Genomic DNA, 14476 nt, shown 5'->3' with positions numbered 1-14476 from the left:
CTGAGATTTTCCCTCCTCACCTCCAAATTGTTAGAAAGGACAGAAACACGCATGGAGGCGGTGTCTTCATCGGAGTTAACAATGCCATTCCTTGTTTTGAAAGAACAGACTTAGCGACTCTGAGCAAATCTGATGTCAAGCTACACTTGAGGGTCAGTCGTTACAGATCGGAAACTTTTACCGACCACCTGACATGAAAACGGAGCCTCTTTTAGATCTTGGATCAAACACCTCCAAAATTAACGCCTCGTCACTTATCATCCTGGGGGGCGATTTCAATGTCCCGGGTATAGATTGGTCTAATGGTATACAAAGCGAACCAAAAGGGGCTCTCCAGGAAGCACTAGCTGACCTTACTCTGGAAAATCACCTGTCCCAAAAAGTCACTTTCCCTACCAGGCGTGATGAGACAAGTGGCACCAAAAATACTTTAGATTTATTGTTAACTTCACACCCAGATTTAAATTCGGAAGTTTCATCGTGTGCTGGAATTAGTGATCATTATATTATCCAAGAAAAACTGCACTTAAAGCTTAAAGCTCCTTCAAAACCACCGCGTAAAATTTCCCTCTGGAAAAAATTGAACAGAGAGGAATTTAAAGTCTTAGCAAAAAAACTGGGAAATGATTTCTTCAACCTGCAACCAGATAAAAGATCCGTAAATGACAACTGGGTGTGGCTGAGAAACTCCTTAAATAATATTGTTACAAATCATGTTCCTCAATAACTCATTAAGGGCCGTATGCGTCCTCCTTGGTTTTCGGCAAAACTGAAACGTCTCTGCAGTAAGAAAGAGAAGTTCTATATCCGTGCCAAAAAAAGAGGTACAAAACTGGACTGGGCCAAGTCAAGTCAAGTCAAGTTTATTTGTCACATACACATACGAGATGTGAAGTGAAATGAAAGTGGCAATGCTCGCGGACTTTTGTGCAAAAGCCAAACAACAAAACAACCAAACAAATTATAAACACAATCATAACACACATATTCTTTTACATAATAAATAGTGGAAGGAAAAACGTTCTGTAGAGTTAGTCCCTGGTGAGATAGGCGTTTACAGTCCGAATTGCCTCTGGGAAGAAACTCCTTCTCAACCTCTCCGTTCTCACCGGATGGCAACGGAGGCGTTTGCCTGACCGTAGCAGCTGGAACAGTCCGTTGCAGGGGTGGAAGGGGTCTCCCATGATTTTATTTGCTCTGGAGTTGCACCTCCTGTTGTATAGTTCCTGCAGGGGGGTGAGTGAAGTTCCCATAGTGCGTTCGGCCAAACGCACTACTCTCTGCAGAGCCTTCTTGTCCTTGGCAGAGCAATTCCCAAACCAGATGGTAATGTTCCCGGACATGATGCTTTCCACCGCCGCTGCGTAGAAGCACTGGAGGATCCTCGGAGACACTCTGAATTTCCTCAATTGCCTGAGGTGGTAAAGGCGCTGCCTTGCCTTACTCACGAGTGCTGAGGCGTGTGATGCCCATGTCATATCCTCAGAGATGTGGACTCCCAGATATTTAAAACAGTTCACCCTATCCACAGGATCCCCATTTATCCTCAATGGAGTGTACGTCCTCGGATGATGTGCCCTCCTAAAGTCCATGATCAGCTCCTTCGTTTTTTTGATGTTCAAGAGGAGGCTGTTCTCCTGGCACCAGAGTGCTAGACCAGCCACCTCCTCCTGGTAGGCCTTCTCATCGTTGTCTGAGATCAGGCCCACCACCACAGTGTCATCAGCAAACTTAATTATTGAATTGGAGCTGAACCTAGCCACACAGTCATGTGTGTACAGGGAGTATAATAGGGGGCTGAGGACGCAACCCTGGGGCGATCCTGTGCTCAGGGTGAGGGACTCCGATGTATTCCCTCCCATCTTGACTACCTGGGGCCTGGCGGTGAGAAAGTCCAGGACCCAGGCACACAGGGAGGTGTTGAGCCCCACTTCCATTAGCTTCCCGGCCAGTCTGGTGGGGACTATCGTGTTGAAGGCTGAACTGTAGTCTATGAACAGCATCCTTACGTAGCCCCCCTTCTGGCTGTCCAGATGGGAGAGAGCGGTGTGCAAGACCTGGGAGACCGCATCGTCCGTGGATCTGTTCGGACGGTATGCAAACTGCAACGGGTCCATGTTCCGAGGGAGGAAGGTGCAGATGTGTTTCTTCACCTTTTTTTACTAGAGTGCGAAAGCAAGTCGATCGTGCAATTAGGAGTGCTCATAGACAACTTGTTTCTTCTATTCTTGGGGGAGAGCAACCCAAGGCTTTTTGGAGAAATGTGAAATCCAGACGGACAGACAACACTGGTGTCCAGATGCTTGAAGTGAACAACTGTCTGATCACTGAGGACCAGGCGAAAGCAGAAGCTCTTGCAAACCAATTTCAACATGTTTTCACCCGGGAAGATGTTGAGCCTTCATCATTTCCAGCCCGTATGCTGATATGCCTGCTATTAAAATTGAGGTTGAAGGTGTCAAGAGGTTATTGCTCAACATCAATACCACAAAAGCAATTGGACCAGATCAGATACAGAATCAAGCCCTCAAGATCGCAGCCGAAGAACTGGCTCCAATTTTGCAGTTCATTTTCCGACAATCGCTTGACTCAGGTGATGTTCCGCTGGATTGGAGGAAGGGTAACATCACTCCTCTTTTTAAGAAGGGTTCAACCACCAACCCAGCGAATTATCATCCTGTTTCATTAACAAGTACTTGCTGCAAATTGCTGGAGCATTTAATTGATAGTAATCTGATGCGACACGTGAGCAAACATAACATTCTTGCTGACAACCAACATGCATTTAGGTGGCATAGATCATGCGAGTCTCAGCTTATCCTGACGACAAATGACCTGGCCAAGCACCTTGATAGTAACGTCATCACGGATTTAGTTGTGCTGGACCTTTCTAAAGCATTTGATGTCATCCCACACCAGAGACTGCTTCGGAAGCTTGACTTCTATGGTATTCGTTCCAACACGAAACGATGGATTTCCAGTTTCCTGACAAAACGTATTCAGCGTGTGTGTGTGAACGGAATGAGCTCCAATTGGCATCCAGTGTTGAGTGGTACACCTCAGGGCACAGTACTTGGCCCACACCTATTTTTGCTTTACATAAATGACATCCATGAAAAAGTCGCAAGTACGACCAGACTTTTCGCTGATGATTGTTTGCGGTACCGTCCAATTAAGTCAGCTGATGATGAAGATGCTCTCCAAAAGGATCTCAATCTCTGGGGCGGAACCCTCTCCAAGACAGACGTGAAACTCACCGTTTGACCTGTTTTCACAAAATGTTAAATGTTCAGCTCGACATAGACTACAAGACCTACACCAAACCCAAACCAATTAGGAGCAGACGAGGGCATTCGATCCAATTTGTGATCCCAGCTACAAAGACATATATGTATACAGCAATTCGTTCTTCCCCCGCACAATTAAAGCATGGAATAATCTCCACCCAACTATAGATACCCAACCAGATGCAACTAAATTTAAAGTAACTCTCTCCTCCCAATAACCCTTTCTGGCATCACCACCTCCAGTTTAAATTCCATTTGGAATATTTTGGAGGACCAAGAAACCAAGAAGAAAGGTGACTTTGACGGTATGAGACGTGAATTGGCTAAGATAGACTGGCAATTGATTCTTAAAGGGTTGACGGTGGATATGCAATGGAAGGCATTTAAAGACCGCATGGATGAACTACAACAATTGTTAATCCCAGTTTGGCAAAATAATAAATCAAGGAAGGTAGTGCATCCGTGGATAACAAGAGAAATCAGGGATAGTATCAAAACAAAAGATGAAGCATACAAATTAGCCAGAAAAAGCAGCCTACCAGGGGACTGGGAGAAATTCAGAGTCCAGCAGAGGAAGACAAAGGGCTTAATTAGGAAAGGGAAAATAGATTATGAAAGAAAACTGGCAGGGAACATAAAAACTGACTGCAAAGGTTTTTAGATATGTGAAGAGGGAAAGATTAGTTAAAACAAATGTTGGTCCCTTGCAGTCAGAAACAGGCGAATTGATCATATAATATAACATATAACCATATAACAATTACAGCACGGAAACAGGCCATCTCGGCCCTACAATCTCGGCCCTACAAGTCCGGGCCGAACAACTTTTTACCCTTACTCCCACCTGCCTGCACTCATACCATTCCCTTCTCATGCATATGCCTATCCAATTTATTTTTAAATGATACCAAGGGGAACAAGGACATGACAGATAACTACAGGTGCACAACCTCTTATCCGAAAGCCTTGGGACCAGACACTTTTCGTAATTCAGAATTTTACGGCTTTCGGAATGGAAGATTTTTAGCGTAGATTTTAACGGCTGGCTCAGTGGTAGAGTGCTCGGTTCATATCCGCAAGGTCGCGAGTTTGCGCCTCGATCCCGGCAGTTACTCGATCGCGAGTTTGAGTCTTCAATGTAGTTTTTTCTTGCAGAATAGGAGAGAATAGGGAGGGTTAGGCTGGGATCATTCTCTGCGAGATAATCTTAGTGCGGGAGACAAGTGTAGGAGAGGTGTACTGACTGTGTGGGCAGAACTTTGGAAGTGATTGCCCACCATTCTCAAAAGCCGCTGTATCTCCCTGTCCCTCCAACTCCAGAGGAATCCGCTCCCCGATGGGCCGCTACGGCGACAAGTGGCAGTTCGCCCACAGCCCGAGCTGCGCCCCCTCATCCGCAACCCGGGTTCCTCTGGAGTTGGAGCGGGGCTGGGCTAGAGTTGTTGCTGGCTGTGAGTCTCTGGGATCTCCGTGCTTGCAGTGGGCCTGGGGGTCGGTGTCCCGATGAGGGGGCGCAGCTCGGGCTGTGGGCGAACTGCCACTTGTCGCTGTAGCGGCGCATCGGGGAGCGGCTTCTGGTGGTCCTGACGTCTCTCAGCTCCTGTCCAGGGGGATGGCCGGAGACGTCAGGACCAACAGGAACCCGCTCCCCGATGCGCCGCTACGGCGACAAGTGGCAGTTCGCCCACAGCCCGAGCTGCGCCCCCTCATCCGCAACCCGGGTTCCTCTGGAGTTGGAGCGGGGCTGGGCTAGAGTTGCTGCTGGCTGTGAGTCTCTGGGATCTCCGTGCTTGCAGTCGGTGTCCCGTTGGTCCTGACGTCTCCGGTCACCCCCCTGGAATGGAGCTGAGACTGGGAACTGTACCGCCCTTACCCCCTCCCTCTGCAACTGCAAACAACTCCACAGTTCCCAGTCTCAGCTTCTGTACAGGGGGGTGGCCGGAGACGTCACAGCCCGAGCTACGCCCCCTCATCCGCAACCTCAAGACCAAGACGCACCTTGCACACCATCAGCTTCGGTCCCTACGGGGAGCGTGCTCCTCTGGAATTGGAGCGGGGCTGGGCTGCTGCTGGCTGTGGGTCTCTGGGATCTCCGTGCTTGCAGTGGGCCTGGGGGCCGGTGTCCCGTTGGTCCTGACGTCTCCGGTGACTGGCACTAGCTCCGACGTGAAGACAGTGCAAAACCCCCGCGCCGGTGCAATGGGCGGGGAGCTGGAGAGGGGAGGGAAGGGGTCACACACATGGCCGGGAAGCAGAGGGGTGTAGGTGGGGTGAAACTGAAGGGAGCGACAATTTGCTGCTGCCTGCCCCCTGAGTAACTCAGCGGGCAGGCAGCAGAAGACTGTCAATTATTAACCCTCTCGCGCAATATACCCTCACCTTCTCTTTTATGAATGGGGATTTAGTTCCCCTTTCTTCGAGGACCGTCGGAGGTTCCGCTGTCACCTCTGCGGGCCGCCCTCGGTGAACGTTTTCAAGGACCTTTCTTCAAGGACTGAAAAAATGTCGCTATTCGGAGGTTTTCGTTATTTGGAACTTCGGATAAAAGGTTGTGCACCTGTACCAATTAAATAACTACTTTGGTTCTGTCTTCACTAAGGAAGACATAAATAATCTGCCGGAAATAGCAAGGGACCGGGGGTCAAATGAGATGGAGGAACTGAGTGAAATCCAGGTTAGCCGGGAAGTGGTGTTAGGTAACTTGAATGGATTAAAGGCCGATAAATCCCCAGGGCCAGATAAGTTGCATCCCAGAGTACTTAAGGAAGTAGCCACAGAAATAGTGGATGCATTAGTGATAATTTTTCAAAACGCTTTAGATTCTGGAGTAGTTCCTGAGGATTGGAGGGTAGCTAATGTAACCCCACTTTTTAAAAAGGGAGGGAGGGAGAAAACAGGGAATTACAGGCCAGTTAGTCTAATATCGGTAGTGGGGAAAATGCTGGAGTCAGTTATTAAAGATCCGATAACAGCACATTTGGAAAGTGGTGAATTCATTGGACAAAGTCAGCATGGATTTATGAAAGATAAATCATGTCTGATGAATCTCTTAAAATTTATTGAGGATGTAGAGTGGACTAATAGACTAATAGAGTGGATAAGGGAGAACCAGTGGATGTGTTATATCTGGACTTTCAGAAGGCTTTCGACATGGTCCCACATAAGAGATTATAAAGCAAACTTAAAGCACACGGTATTGGGGGTTCAGTATTGATGTGGATAGAGAACTGGCTGGCAGACAGGAAGCAAAGAGTAGGAGTAAACGGGTCCTTTTCAGAATGGCAGGCAGTGACTAGTGGGGTACTGCAAGGCTCAGTGCTGGGACACCAGCTATTTACAGAGAGATTTATGCCAGTTGGAAGAGTGGGCTGAAAGATGGCAGATGGAGTTTAATGCTGATAAGTGTGAGGTGCTACATCTTGGCAGGACAAATCAAAATAGGACGTACATGGTAAATGGTAGGGAATTGAAGAATGTAGGTGAACAGAGGGATCTGGGAATAACTGTGCACAGTTCCCTGAAAGTGGAATCTCATGTAGATAGGGTGGTAAAGAAAGCTTTTGGTGTGCTGGCCTTTATAAATCAGAGCATTGAGTATAGAAGTTGGGATGTAATGTTAAAATTGTACAAGGCATTAGTGAGGCCAATTCTGGAGTATGGTGTACAATTTTGGTCGCCTAATTATTAGGAAGGATGTCAACAAAATAGAGAGAGTACAGAGGAGATTTACTAGAATGTTGCCTGGGTTTCAGCAACTAAGTTACAGAGAAAGGTTGAACAAGTTAGGGGTTTATTCTTTGGAGCGCAGAAGGTTAAGGGGGGACTTGATAGAGGTTTTTAAAATGATGAGGGGGATAGACAGAGTTGACGTGGAAAAGCTTTTCCCACTGAGAGTAGGGAAGATTCAAACAAGGGGACATGACATGAGAATTAAGGGACTGAAGTTTAGGGGTAACATGAGGGGGAACTTCTTTACTCAGAGAGTGGTAGCTGTGTGGAATGAGCTTCCAGTGAAGGTGGTGGAGGCAGGTTCCTTTTTATCATTTAAAAATAAATTGGATAGTTGTATGGATGGGAAGGGAATGGAGGGTTATGGTCTGAGCGCAGGTATATGGGACTAGGGGAGATTATGTGTTCGGCACGGACTAGAAGGGTCGAGATGGCCTGTTTCCGTGCTGTAATTGTTATATGGTTATATGGTTACAATATATATTAATGATCTGGATGCAACATCTCCAAGTTTGCGGATGACACAAAGTTGGGGGGCAGTGTTAGCTGTGAGGAGGATGCTAGGAGGCTGCAAGGTGAATTCGATAGGTTGGGTGAGTGGCCAAATGCATGGCAGATGCAGTAGAATGTGGATAAATGTGAGGTTACCACTTTGGTGGCCAGAACAGGAAAGTAGACTATTATCTGAATGGTGGCCGATTAGTAATTGGGGAGATGCAACGAGACCTGGGTGTCATGGCACACCAGTCATTGAAAGTAGGCATGCAGGTGCAGCAGGCAGTGAAGAAGGCGAATGGTATGTTAGCATTCATAGCAAAAGGATTTGAGTATAGGAGCAGGGAGGTTCAACTGCAGTTGTACAGGGTCTTGGTGAGACCACACCTGGAGTATTGAGTACAGTTTTAATTCTCCTAGTCTGAGGAAAGACATTCTTGCCATAGATGGAGTACAGAGAAGGATCATCAGACTGATTCCTGGGATAGCAGGACTTTCATATGAAGAAAGACTGGATACACTCGGCTTGTACAGGATACTGAGTTGGATGATCAGCCATGATCATATTGAATGGCGGTGCAGGCTCGAAGGGCCGAATGGCCTACTCGTGCACCTATTTTCTATGTTTCTATGTTTGTACTCGCTTGAATTTAGAAGATTGAGGGGGGATCTTATAGAAACTTACAAAATTCTTAAGGGGTTGGACAGGCTAGATGCAGGAAGATTATTCCCGAAGGTACACAAAATTGCTGGAGAAACTCAGCGGATGCAGCAGCATCTATGGAGCGAAGGAAATAGGCGACGTTTCGGGCCGAAACCCTTCTTCAGACTGAAGAACTGCACCCGCTGAGTTTCTCCAGCTATTTTGTGTACCTTCGATCTTCCAGCATCTGCAGTTCCTTCTTGAACAAGATTATTCCCGATGTTGGGGAAGTCCAGAACAAGGGGTCACAGTTTAAGGATAAGAGGGAAGTATTTTAGGACAGAGATGAGAAAATCATTTTTTACGGTGAATCTGGAATTCTCTGCCATAGAAGGTAGTTGAGGCCAGTTCATGGGCTATATTTAAGAGGGAGTTAGATGTGGCCCTTGTGGCTAATGGGATCAGGGGGTATGGAGGGAAGGCAGGTACAGGATACTGAGTTAGATGATCAGCCATGATCATATTGAATGGCGGTGCAGGCTCGAAGGGCCGAATGGCCTACTCCTGCACCTATTTTCTATGTTTCTATCTTGGCATCAAATTGCAGAATGATCTGTGTTGGAATGGTCAGACTCATCAAGGTGAAAGCAACAATTTTCTGAGGTGCAACTTTCATCATTGTTCAACTTCTGTGAAAGAGCAGCTATACTTCACCCTCGTTAGACTTCATTTGGACTACGCAGTTGCAACATGGGATCCATACACAAATAAACACATTTCTTCCATCGAACGTGTCCAAAGACAGGCAGCTCGATTTGTTACTAACACCGAGAGAGAGAGAAGCAAGTGTTACCAAACTACTGAATTCACTGGGGTGGAACCCTCTCCAAGACAGACGTGAAACTCACCGTTTGACCTATTTTTACAAAATGTTAAATGGTCAGCTCGACATAGATTACAAAACCTACACCAAACCCAAAGCAATTACGAGCAGACGAGGGCATTCGATCCAATTTGAGATTCCAGCTACCAAGACAGATGTGTACAGCAATTCGTTCTTTCCCCGCACAATTAAAGCATGGAATAATATTCACCCTACCATAGTTACCCAACCAGTTGCAACTAAATTTAAGGTAGCTCTTACTTTCCAAAAACCCTTTCTGGCTTAAGTCCTCCCTCCACCACCTCCAGTTTAAATTCCATTTGGAATATTTTGGATGACCAAGAACCCCTCTCTCCCTCTATCAAATGCTAATATTCTGGATGTGGATGTAGTACGCTGAAAGTGATGGGGAGAACAGACAGAACAGATGTGGATCAGCTTTTCCCTTTGAGAATAGGGAAGATTCAAACAAGAGGACATGACTTCAGAATTAAGGGACAGAAGTTTAGGGGTAACATGAGGGGGAATTTCTTTACTCAGAGAGTGGTAGCGGTGTGGAATGAGCTTCCAGTGGAAGTGGTGGAGGCAGGTTCGTTGGTATCATTTAAAAATAAATTGGATAGGCATATGGATGAGAAGGTAATGGAGGGTTATGGTATGAGTGCAGGCAGGTGGGACTAAGGGGAAAAAGTTGTTCGGCCCGGACTTGTAGGGCCGAGATGGCCTTTTTCCGTGCTGTAATTGTTATATGGTTATATGGTTAAAACAGCCCCTGGAGTGGGGATTGAACCGGGGTGGGTGGATCCATCATTGTGGTGCTGCGCATGCGCCACTGTCACCGCCCACATCACCGCTGGTGGATGGCAGTACGGCCGTGACGTCATTTCCAGGCTGTGGCCTGGCGCTGCGCGTTCGCTTCCATCTCTGTCCACCCGTGCTCTGTCTCCAGGCGGCCGGGCACGCACGCGCGCGAGGTGGTGGTCCACCGGAACGGTCCTCCAGGGGGGGATGAGCCGTGAGTACCTGGCCGGGCACGGTGAGACGCTCCAGTGGATCAGGGTGGGCGGGGCGGCGCTGTGGATCGGGGGCGGGTCCAGTCTCCGGACTCACACCGGGAAACACACAGTGGACTGGGAGAAAGAGACAGGGAGACAGTGAAAGACAGAGAGATAGAGTGGGGAGAGTCAGTAGAGAGAGGAGAGAGAGATATCAGAGTGGGAGGCTGAGAGGGGCAGGAATAAGGGGAGAGGGTGAGGAGGGATGGAGAGAGAGAGAATGTAGAGGGAGGGGGCAGGGAGGAGAGGTGAGAGGCTGGGGTTGGAAAAGGGGGGAGGGGAGTAGCAGGGGGAAACAGAGCAAAGGGTGAGGGGAGGGGGAGGGATTCAAGGGGGAGTGGGTTTGGTCCCGAGGGGGATGAATGGGAGGACGGAAGAGGGGCAGGGAACTGGGGGGAGAGAGAGGGGTCAAATGATCCATGGAAGGGGGTAGTGAGCCTGGTGGAGGTTCACATTGTTGAGGGTGGAGAGGAGTGGGAGGGAGCAAAGGGGGGTAAGGAACAGGAAGCGGCAGGGGTAAGGGGCAGGGAGCCACAGGGAGGAGGTCACATTGTTTGGGGGTGGGGGGGTGTTGCAGTTTAGGAAGTCAAACCAGGGCAGGATCTTCACTGTGAATGGCGGGGCGCTGGGGGAATGTGTGAAGCCGAGGGATCTAGGAGTGCGTGTACAATTTGGGCCGAAGGGCCTCTTTCCAACGCTGTATCACTCTATGAATCTATGACAAAATGCTGGATTAACTCAGCAGGTCAGGCAGCATCTGTGGAGAAGATAGACACAAAGTGCTGGAATAATACAGTGAGACAGGCAGTATCTGGAGAGAATGAATGGGCGACATTTTGGGTCGAGACCCTTCTTTGGTTCAATTTAGTTCAGAGATATAGCGCGGAAACAGGTCTTTCGGCCCACGGAGTCCGCGCCGACCAGCAATCACCCTGTACACCAGCACTACAACACTGTACGTCTTTGAAATGTTGGAGGAAACCGGAGCACCCAGAGTAAAAACCCACGCAGGTCAAGGGGAGAACGTACAAACTCCACATAGTAAGGATTGAACCCGGGTCTCTGGCAGTGAGGCAGCAGCCACTGTGCCGCGCTGAATTATATAATGGTTTCTTCCTCCATAAACGCTTCCAATATGTGCCAGTAATATCCTGTTTGCCAGCTTGTTGACCCTCTGTGTTCCCCTTCTGCAGGGTTTAGGAGCTGTTGCTGTGGGTGGAGAGACGGAGATGTGAGCGGCCATTGAGGGCGACCAAGGTGCCGGCGAGTCCCCCCCCCCCCATCTGTTTGGTGTGTGGACTGAGCATTGAGGGGCTGAGCTTCAGTGGAGGGCCACATAGCGGGGCACAACAAGGAGAAGCGTTATTAGTGTGAAGTGTGTGGGAAGGCCTGGCAGTACCCGAGCTCTCTGGAGATCCACCGGCGGGTTCGCACAGGAGAACGCCCCTTCGACTGTCCGGAGTGCGGCAAAGACTTCAAGATGGCGCAACACCTGAAGCTGCACCAGCAGGTGCACACGGGCGAGAAGCCCTATGGATGCCCCACCTGCGGCGAGAGCTTTGCCCGGATGTCGCGGCTGCGGGAGCACAGGCGGGTGCACAGCAGTGAGTGGCCCTTCACCTGCTCCGACTGCGGAAAAGGCTTCAAGTCGTCGCAGGACCTGAAGGTGCACAGGCGGGTACACACCGGGAAGCGGCCCCACACCTGCAGCGACTGCGGCAAGGACTTCTCCCACTACAGCAACCTGCTGAAGCACCAGCGCGTCCACACCGGCGAGCGTCCCTACACCTGTGTCCAGTGCGGCAAGGGCTTCACCCAGTCACATCATCTGCTGGAGCACCAGCGCACCCACACCGGCGAGCGCCCTTACGCCTGCGCCCAATGCGGGAAGAGCTTCACCCACGTCACCGGGCAGCTGTCCCACCAGCGCATCCACACCGGGGAGCAGCGACTGTGGCAAGGGCTTCGCCCGCTCCGATAGCCTGCTGGAGCACCAGTGCACCCACACCGGCGAGCGCCTCTACAACTGTGCCCTGTGCGGCAAGGGCTTCAGCCGCTCCACCTATCTGCTGAACCACCAGCGCATTCACACCGGCGAGCGCCCCTACACCTGCGCCCAGTGCGGCAAGGGCTTCACCCAGTCACATCATCTGCTGAACCACCAGCGCAGCCACACCGGCGAGCGCTCCTACACCTGTGTCCAGTGCAGCAAGGGCTTCACTCGCTCCTCCGGGCTGCGCTCCCACCAGCGGGTGCACACCGGCGACCGTCCCTTCCCCAGCTCAGTGTGTGGAGAGGGCTTTGCCATGGCCTCCCACGCCCTGTCTCACCAGCACGTGCACACCAGTGGCCAGCCCTATGACTGCCCGTACTGTGGTGAGTCGTTTGACAGCTCGCGGGGGTTGCGGCAGCACCAGCGGACCCACGCCGGCGAGCAGCTGCTCCCACTGCGGGAAGCGTTACAAGAGAGCACGGGGGCTGTGGGAGCACCAGCGGATACACACCAGGGAGAGACCCTTTGTGTGCAGTGAGTATGGCAAGGGTTTCACCCACATGTCCAGTCTGTGACAGCACCGGCGTACCCTTCCCCTGCCCGTCCTGTGGTAAGGGCTTCACCCGCCTTGACCACCTGCTGGAGCACCGGCGAGTCCACACCGGTACCCTCCACCTGCCTGTCTGTGGCCAAGCCTTTACCTGCTCCTCCAGCCTGCTGGCACACCGCCACGTAGATAGGCGCTGTTTAGGTTGACACAAAATGATGGAAGGAATGGGTAATGTTTCAGGTCGAGACCCTCTTCAATCTCAACCCGAAACGTCACCCATTCTTTCACTCCAGAGATGCTGCTTGTCCCGCTGAGAGAAAGAGGAAGAGCCAGTGGGCTGAGGGAGAGCTTTTCAGGTAGTCCTTACTTTCTCCCCTTCTTCAGGTAGTCCTTACTTTCTCCTCCCCTTCTCAGCTCCACCTCAGCCCTACTGGCTCCACTTCCTTTCTTCTTCCTGCCCACCCCCCATCCCCCAACCTCCCATCAGTCTGAAGAAGGGGTTCAGCACGAAACGCTGCCTATTTCCTTCGCTCCATAGATGCTGCCTCACCCGCTGAGTTTCTATAGCATTTTTGTCTGCTTATAGGGATTATCGGGTCCCTTTCAGAATGGCAGCAGTGACTAGTGGGGTACCGCAAGGCTCGGTGCTGGGACCACAGCTATTTATAATATACATCAATGATTTAGATGGAGAGATTCAAAGTAACATTAGCAAGTTTGCAGACAACACAAAGCTGGGCGAGTGTGAACTGTGATGAGGATGCAATGAGAATGCAGGGCGACTTGGACTGTTTGGGTGAGTGGGCAGATGCATGGCAGATGCAGTTTAATGTGGATAAATGTGAGGTTATCCACTTTGGTAGCAGAAACAGGAAGGCAGATTATTATCTAAACAGTGTCAAGTTGGGAAAAGGGGAAGTACAACGGGATCTGGGGTCCTTGTTCATCAGTCAATTAAAGTATGCATGCAGGTACAGCAGGCAGTGAAGAAAGCAAATGGCATATTGGCCTTTATAACAAGAGGAGTTGAGTATAGGAGTAAAGAGGTCCTTCTGCAGTTGTATAAGGGCCTACTGAGACCTCACCTGGTGTACTGTGTGCAGTTTTGGTCTCCAAATTTGAGGAAAGACATTCTTACTGTTGAGGGCGTGTACAAGGTTCAGCGTAGGTTCACAAGGTTAATACCCGAGATGACGGGGGGGGGGGGCTGAGTTGGGGGGGTCAGAACCAGGGGCCACAGTTTATGAATAAGGGGTAAGCCATTTTGAACGGAGATGAGGAAACACTTTTTCACACAGAGTTGTGAGGCCTGAATACTTTCTTTTTTTTTTCACTTAAATTTTTATTGATTTTTCAGAGATATATACAAAACAATGCAACATCATCACCATAAATAAAACAAAATAAGAGAAACAGCAATCAAAATTTAAAAAAAAATAGATAGTGGGGAAAAAAGAAAAAGTAAATAAATAAAAAATTGGAATAAGTTTGTGTGGTTCACTTACCAAATTAAAAATTACATTGATTAGTTATCTGGAGTTATTTCAATATTCGCACAAACATGCCATCTAGTTCTATATAACAGAATCTTCCCATATCTTGCTTGGCATTTATCTAGTTGGTGTCATGGCTCAAATAAGCGGTCCATTTTTCCCAGATCTTCTCAAATGAATTCTCCTTGACTCATAGAAACTTAGACATAGAAAGATAGAAAATAGGTGCAGGAGTAGGCCATTCGGCCCTTCGAGCCTGCAGTATCCTCTACCTGCCTTCTCTCCATACCCCCTGATCCCTTTAGCCACAAGGGCCACATCTAACTCCCTTTTAATTATAGCCAATGA

General features: G+C 49.4%; 1 pseudogene; it reads left to right on the top strand.

Moving 5' to 3' along the window:
* LOC129693974 (zinc finger protein 271-like) overlaps nucleotides 1-13825 on the top strand; it is a 42721-nt pseudogene extending 28896 nt beyond the window's left edge.
* Nucleotides 13826-14476: the final 651 nt, after the last annotated feature.

This window comes from Leucoraja erinacea, unplaced genomic scaffold, assembly GCF_028641065.1.
Source record: "Leucoraja erinacea ecotype New England unplaced genomic scaffold, Leri_hhj_1 Leri_512S, whole genome shotgun sequence".
In the NCBI taxonomy this organism is placed as follows: Eukaryota; Metazoa; Chordata; class Chondrichthyes; order Rajiformes; family Rajidae; genus Leucoraja; species Leucoraja erinaceus.
This window is presented reverse-complemented; position numbering and strand designations above follow the sequence as displayed.